Source organism: Pongo pygmaeus, chromosome 5, assembly GCF_028885625.2.
Source record: "Pongo pygmaeus isolate AG05252 chromosome 5, NHGRI_mPonPyg2-v2.0_pri, whole genome shotgun sequence".
NCBI lineage: Eukaryota > Metazoa > Chordata > Mammalia > Primates > Hominidae > Pongo > Pongo pygmaeus.
In genome coordinates this window covers 35,076,829-35,085,194 of record NC_072378.2, presented here as the reverse complement: position 1 = coordinate 35,085,194, position 8,366 = coordinate 35,076,829, and the positions used below count along the sequence as shown (strand labels likewise).

General features: G+C 44.3%; 1 pseudogene; it reads right to left on the bottom strand.

The window, feature by feature from the left end:
* Positions 1-1,307: 1,307 nt before the first annotated feature.
* On the bottom strand, positions 1,308-6,944 carry LOC129039025 (V-type proton ATPase subunit F-like; annotated as a pseudogene).
* Between the last annotated feature and the right edge of the window lie 1,422 nt (positions 6,945-8,366).

Below are 8,366 nucleotides of genomic sequence, written 5' to 3'. Positions count from 1 at the left end.
TTTTTGTAGAGGGGGGGTCTCACTATGTTACCCAGGCTGGTCTCAAACTCCTGGGCTCAAATGATCTTCCAGCCTTAGCCTTCCAAAGTTCTGGCATTATAAGGGTGAGCCACCACACCTAGCTGCAATATACATTCTTATATGTCTTCTTGGGTACACGTGTGAGAGTTTTCTAGAGCATATACCTAGAAATAGAATTGCTGGGATGTAGGGAAAAACGCCTCTTCAACTTTCCTAGATACTGCCAAATTGTGGCTGTGCTTAGTGGTTGTCCCAATTTTCACTTTCTCAGTAGAAAATGAGCAGTTCTCTGTCTCTCCACTGTTAGCAATACTCATTAATGTTGTCAGTTTCTTCATCCGTCAAAGGGAAATCAATATCTATTCCTAAAGGTCTTCTATAAACAAATGGAATATCTGGTGAGATGTTGTTGCCCCCGCCACCACCACTATGTGTTAGACATCATGCTAAGTGCTTTACATACATTCTCTTATTTCAGTCTCATTTTTTTTTCTTTCTGAGATGGAGTCTTACTCTGTCACCCAGGCTGGAGTGCAATGGCGTGATCTTGGCTCACCTCCACCTCCTGGGTTCAAGCAATTCTCCTGCTCAGCCTCCTGAGTAGCTGGGATTACAGGCGCCCACCACCATGCCTAGCTAATTTTTGTATTTTTAGTAGAGACGGGGTTTCACCATGTTGGCCAGGCTGGTCTCGAACTCCTGACCTCAAATGATCTGCCTACCTCAGCCTCCCAAAGTGCTAGGATTACAGGCATGAGCCACCGTGCCTGGCCTAAGTCTCATGTTAACTATAGAAGGCAGGTATTAGGAAACAAGACTTAAAAGGGGTAATTAATTTATCTGATGTCACATGACTGGTAGGTGACAGGGTAGGATTTGAACTCAAGTCTGTTGGACTTCAAGGGCCCTTTTGTTGCCCCAATGCTGAGCTGCATACATAATCTGTAGAAACAGCACTACATCAACTTTTTGTGTTTGTTTTTTTTGGACAGAAGCAAGAATATTATTAATATTATACTTTAATTTTACATCAACAATGACACTGTGTAACCAATAGCACAAGGAAGAGGTAGTGGAGAGAAAAGATGGTCTGGCTTCCTGTCCCTTAACTAGCCTTGACTTTAACAGCAGAGCCTAAGCAAACTAGAAGCGCCTCACCTAGCCTCTTAATGAAGTGGGAAGAGGTGGGAATTGGAAGTCAGAGGCTCAGAACTTAAAGAAGGCTGATGGCAAGCCTGGGGAGAGGCCTGGAAATGAGGGAGGGGCTTTGGGCTGTGAGGAATCCCCTAGCGCAGGTCTTAGGCAGAGAACATGCCCCTGGCCCTGCCCAGGATGGATTCCTTGGCAATGTCATATGGGTGCTCCTTGGAGGGGATCTCCAGGATGACTGGAATGGGGCACTGATGGGTATCCAAGGTGTGCCACACCATCTCTCTGATGTACTGGTTGATGAGGATGATGCCAATGTTGTCCCGTTTAGAAACTGCCGGAAAGTGTCTTTGATCTCACTGATGGTTGTATGCTTCTCCACCACCAGGAAATTGGGATGGTAGTTCTGGTTAAGCTCCCCTATGCCACCCAGCAGGAAAGCAGTCACCGCGTCCTGGTCTCCGAACTGTCTTTTTAGATGAGGAGTTGAGAACTGGAATGTACTTTTGTGTACATGAAAGTTATAGAGCTTGGCCGAGCACAGTGACTCACGCCTGTAATCCCAGCACTTTGGGAGGCTGAGGTGGGCGGATCACCTGAGGTCAGGAGTTTGAGATTAGCTTGGCCAACATGGTAAAACCCTGTCTCTACTAAAAATATAAAAATTAGCTGGGTGTGGGTGCGGTGGCTCACGCCTGTAATCCCAGCACTTTGAGAGGCCAAAGCGGGCGAATCACAAGGTCAGGAGATCAAGACCATCCTGGCTAACACAGTGAAACCCCGTCTCTACTAAAAAATACAAAAAAAAATTAGCCGGGCATGGTGGCGGGCACCTGTAGTCCTGGCTACTTGGGAGGCTGAGGCAGGAGAATGGCGTGAACCTGGGAGGGGGAGCTTGCAGTGAGTGGAGATTGCGCCACTGCACTCCAGCCTGGGTGACAGAGCAAGACGCCGTCTCAAAAAAAAAAAAAAAAAAAAAAATTAGCTGGGCTTGATGGTGCATGCCTGTAGTCTCAGCTACTTGGGAGGCTGAGGCAGGAGAATCACTTGAACCCAGGAGGCGGAGGTTGCAATGAGCCCAGATTGTGCCACTGCACTCCAGCCTGGGTGACAGAGTGACAGCCAGTCTAAAAAAAATGTTATAGAGCTCAACTAAAAGTCTGGCGCTATGTTAATATGGGAGAGGTTGGGAGTGAGTGGGAGGTGTAGACAAAACAAGGTTGGCTGTCAGTTGATAATATTGAAGCTGGGTGATGCTTACGTGGGAGTGCATATACTATTCTATTCACTTTTTTGTTTGTTTCTTTGAGACAGGGCCTTGTTCTGTTCACCTGGGCTGTAGAGTAGTGGTGTGATCATAGCTTGCTGCAGCATCAACCTCCCAGGTTCAAGCGATCCTCCCACCTCAGCCTCCTGAGTGGCTGGAACTACAGCTGCACACCACCATACCCACCTAATTTTTTTTTTTCTGTAAAGTTCTATTGAGTTAGTAAAATTTCCTTTTTCTTTTTTGTACAGATGAGGTTTCACCATGTTGCCCAAGCCGGTCTTGAACTTCTGGCCTCAAGCAATCCACCTGTCTTGGCCTCTCAAAGTGCTGGGATTACAGGCATAAGCCATTGCACCCAGCTTACTTTTTTTTTTTTTTTTGAATAGAGTTTCTCTCTGTGCTCAGGCTGGAGTGCAATAGCATGATCATAGCTCACTGAAACTTTGAACTCCCAGGCTCAAGTGATCCGCCCGCATCAGCCTCCTGAGTACCTAGGATTATAGGCATGTACCACCACAACTGGGTAATTTTTTAATTTTTTTTTTTTTGGTAGAGACAGGGTCTTTCAGCCGGGTGCAGTGGCTCCTGCCTGTAATCCCAGCACTTTCGGAGACCGAGGCGGGCAGATCACCTCAGGTCAGGAGTTCGAGACCACCCTGGCCAACATGGTGAAACTCCATCTCTACTAAAAATACAAAAATCAGGTGGGTGTGGTTGTGCACACCTGTAATCCCAGCTACTTGGGAGGCTGAGGCAGGAGAATCACTTGAACCCCCGAGGCGAAGGTTGCAATGAGCCCAGATTGTGCCACTGTACTCCAGCCTGGGAAACAAGTGCTAAACTCTGTCTCAAAACAAACAAATAAATAAATAAATAAATAAATAAATAATAAATAAAATAAAAATTTCCATAATAAAAAGGGAAAATATATTTTTTAAAAATATATTTTTTAAATATAATTTTTTTAAAAAGGTCTAGCATCGTGTTTAATTATATATTTACAGATTTAGGTATTGAATAAGTTTGGGTCTCTGATGTGAAAATCAAAACTTAGTAATACAGCATCTTTATAAAACACTTTATAGTTGGCAAAATATTTCCAGACTTTATCTCACAACTACTCTCAGAGGTAGATGGAGAGTACATCTGAGATGATAATACTCCATTTCAGAGAAAAGAAAAGAGAAGTTCAAAGCAGTAGATCTGAGACTTTAACCCAGTTTTTAAACATGGTCAGTGATCTGCTCCTTTTATTCAAAATAGTTACAGCCCTATGCTTTTTCTGATTATAAAAATAAGGCTGGGAAACAGTGAGACCGTATCTCTACTTAAAAACAAACAAACAAAAAATGTAGCTAGGCATGGTGGTCTGCCCCTGTAGTCCTAGCTACTCATGGGGTTGAGATGGGAGGATCTCTTGAGCCCAAGTGTTTGAGGTTACACTGAGCCATGATCATGCCATTGCACTCCGGCCTGGGTGACGGAATGAGACCCTGTCTCTAAAATAATAATATATGTATATAATTTTAAAACAATTTAAACAAATTACAAAGAAGAAAAATGTGACCTTACCACACAGAGATAAGTATTGTTAACATTTTATTATTCTTCAAAATTTTGTTTTTAATTTTTTTTTTTCTAGACGGAGTCTCTCTGTTGCCCATGTGATTCTTCTGCCTCAGCCTCCCAAGTAGCTGGGACTACAGGTGCACGCCCCCATGCCGAACTAAGTCTTGTTTTGTTTTGTTTCTGACAGAGTCTTGCACTGTTGCCAGGCTGGAGTGCAGTGGCACAATCTCGGCTCAATGCAACCTCTGCCTCCTGGGTTCAAGTGATTCTCCTGCCTCCGCTTCCCAAGTAGCGGGGACTACAGGCACAGGCCACCATGCCCAGCTAATTTTTTTATTTTTAGTAGAGACAGAGTTTCACCATGTTGGCCAGAATGGTCTCTATCTCTTGTCCTTGTGATCTGCCTGCCTCGGCCTCCCAAAGTGCTGGGATTACAGGCGTGAGCCACCATGCCCGGCCTGTTTTAAATTTCTTTTTACAAAAATAAACATATGACATAGTTTTGTAATCTTCTTTGTCTCTTGAACAATTATATAGTTTAAACATGTGCCCGTGTCAATAAATTCAGATCTGCATTTATTATATGGCACTCTTGTAACTAATTTAACTGATCTCCTTTTGTTAAGCATTTAGATGGTTTCCAATTTTTCAAAATTATGAACAATAGCAAAGTAAACTTTCTTGTATCCTGGCTCATTCATTATTTCCTTAGGATTCGTGACTGGGAGTGGAAAATCTGGGTCAAAGCATTTAAAAGAATTTTGCTACATATTGCCACCAATCTCAGAAATTTATGGATTTATATTCTCAACCATCCAGTGGGGTTTTTTTCCCACCAATTGATAGTTGCTTTTCTTGAGACAAATGGAATTCAAACACGCCAGTGAAAATACAGGGTTTAATTTGCTGACTTGTAATCAAGTTGAACTATTGAGCAAACCATTAATAAACAATTAACTGTGTTTGCTTAAAGTAATGATCTTCTGCTGGGCTCAGTGGTTTATGCCTGTAATCCCAGCACTTTGGGAAGCTGAGGCAGGAGGATCGCTTGAGCCCAGGAGTTCAAAACTAGCCTGGACAACAAAGTGAGACCTTGTCTCTACCAAAAATCAAAAAATTAGCTGGATGTGGTGGCACGCACCTGTGGTTCCAGCTACTTGAGTCCAGGAGGTGGAGGCTGCAGTGAGCTGAGATCATGCCGTTGCACTCCAGCCTGGGCGACAGAGTAAAAGCTTGTTTCAAAAAAAAAAGAAAGAAAGAAAAGAGAAGAAAAGAAGTGGTAATGACCTTCAAGCTTTAATGTGCATTAGAATCACATGGTGATTCCCGGGCTCTATTTCAGACACACTTGACTTATACTGTAGGGGTCTGGGACCCAAGAATGTGCTTTTTTTTTTTTTTTCGAGACAGAGTCTTGCTCTGTAACTCAGGCTGGAGTGCACACTCTCGGCTCACTGCAACCTTCGCCTCCCAGGTTCAAACGATTCTCGTGCCTCAGCCTCCCAAGTAGCTGGGATTACAGGTGCCCACAACCATGGCTCATTATTTTAATTTTTATTTTTAGTAGAGACGAGTTTTCAACCATATTAACCAGGCTGGTCTCGAGCTCCTGGCCTCAAATGATCCACCCACCTCGGCCTCCCAAAGTGCTGGGATTATAGGCATGAGCCATTGCGCCCGGCCAAGAATGGGCTTTTTTTTTTTTTTGAGATGGAGTTTCACTACTGTTGCCCAGGCTGGAGTGCAGTGGCACGATCTTGGCTCACTGCAACGTCCACCTCCTGGGTTCAAGTGATTCTCCTTTCTCAGCCTCTCAAGTAGCTGAGATTACAGGTGCACACCACCACACCTAGCTAATTTTTGTATTTTTAGTAGAGAAGGGATTTTGCCATGTTGGCCAGGCTGGTCTCAAACTTTTGACTTCAGGTGATCTGCCCGCCTTGGCCTCCCAAAGTACTGGGATTACAGGCATGAGCCACCGTGCCTGGCCAAGAATGGGCATTTTTTTTTTTTTTTTTTTGAGATGGAGTCTCACTCTGTCGCCCAGGCTGGAGTGCAGTGGCATGATCTCAGTTCACTGCAAGCTCCGCCTCCTGGGTTCACCCCATTCCCCTTCCTCAGCCTCCCGAGTAGCTGGTACTACAGGCACCCGCCACCACACCTGGGTAATTTTTTTTTTTGTATTTTTAGTAGAGATGGGGTTTCACCGTGTTAACTAGGACGGCCTTGATCTCCTGACCTCATGATCCGCCCACCTCAGCCTCCCAAAGTACTGGGATTACAGATGTGAGCCACTGCGCCCAGCCAAGAATGGGCATTTTTAACAAGACCCACCTGCTCCCAAGTGACTGTGATTTAGGGAATTAGACTCTTGAGATACTAGCTTAAGGATACACAGATCAATAGGTCAATAGTGTGCTGATTATGGACCTGTTTAGCTTTTGGCCACGTGAGGTCTGGTGAGAGAAAGGAAATATTCACTTACCCCTCTAGTCTTGGCCTCTTCCACCTCTTTCTGTCTCTGTCTCTCTGACACACACACACACACACAGAGACACACACACAGACACACACACACACACAGAGACACACACACAGACACACACACACACACACTCTTTTGTGGAGGAAATGAGCATTTTACTTTTGAGGATGCCTTTACAGCAGGCTGCTATTGTCAGTTACAAAGAGTTGCTTTCTAGCGATTACTGTTTAGGGCTTTCTGTTTTGTTCTGATTTGCTTTCTTTTTCAAGCAGGCATCTTCGATGTTCCTAACCAGTTAAGCACCTGACAGTCACTTGATTTTTCCTTTTCTGTAGAAACTCACTTTAAATCATCCCAGAAGTTCTGCAGTGTGAGATTCGAGGAGATAGGAGGCAAATGAGTCCAGTGAAATTCTACGGGGCCTCTGAGAGGAGGCCCCTGGGTTGTCATCACTTGTTAGCATGGACCTTCAAAATTCAAACTGGCTTTCCAGGCATTTTCCTTTCCAGGATAGCTCCCCTTTGCCTAGCTTCAGGAAACAGCTTTTAATTTTCTCCTTGAAGGTCTATTTTTGACACAAAGGCTTCATTTTTCATAGAACCCTGCAGCTTTTCTATGTTTGGAGGCCTGGCAAAGGCGTCAGACATGTGACCCTCCTAGGCAGGTCTGCCCTTGAAAAATGTATGCTAAGGGGAGGGCTGAGGCCTTCCTTGCTCCCTGAGGCCTCGCGCCTACCCAGATGCCTGCCTGGGCCCACTGCCGAGGGCCCTGGCCAGCTGTCACATGTCCAGCCAGAGCAGCACTACCCACGCATGTAGAGCCGACCTGTGTCTCATCTTTCCAGGGTCAAGTTCATGCAGACAATTTATTTTTCTGATAAGTGACTCCTATTACTGGGAAACGACCAGATGACTGCCATTTATCCTTTAAAAATATATATATATAATTATTCATTCACAGACATTTTCCATTTATGCCAAATGTTTATCTCTACCACATGCAGTATACTTCATGGTAACAAAACCAAAGGGCCACGTAAAAAACAACACTTTGTTGAAATATAATTTACATATAATAAAGTTCACCCATTTAAAGTGTACAGTTTGGTAGGGCTTGGTGGCTAATGCCTGTAATCCCAGCACTTTGGGAGGCCGAGGTGGGTGGATCACTTGAAGTCAGGAATTCTAGACCAGCCTGGCCAACATGGCAAAATCCCATCTGTACTAAAAATACAAAAATTAGCCGGGCGTGGTGGTGTGTGCCTGTAATCCCAGCTACTTGGGAGGCTGAGCCTGGACAATTGCTTCAACCTGGGAGGTGGAGGTTGCAGTGAGCCAAGATTGCACCACTGCACTCCAGCCTGGGTGACAGAGAGAGACTCTGTCTCAAAAAAAAAAAAAAAAGTGTATAGTTTGATGATATTTGATAAATGCATATACCCATGTAACTGTTACCACAATTAAGATATAGACCAATTCCGTTAACCCAACCCAAAAGATCCACTTATGCCCCTTCCCAGTCAATTCTCTGGGCCCCCTCCAAGCTTCCCTGCACCACAAGGCATCACTGGGGTCACTTCATCACTATAGCTCAGTTTTACCTATTCTTGAACTTCATATAAGTGGAATTACACAGTATATATTCCTTTGTGTCTGGCTTTTTTTGCTCAATATGTTTCTGAAATTCATCTGTGTTGCTGTACCTATCAATAGTTTACTCCTTTCGATTACTGAGTAGTATTCCATTGTATGGGCATATTACAATTTGTTTATCCATTTGCTTGTTGATGAACATTTAGGTTGTTTCCATTACTTGAATACTGCAAATAAAACTGGTATGAATGGGCCGGGCGCGATGGCTCACACCTGTAAT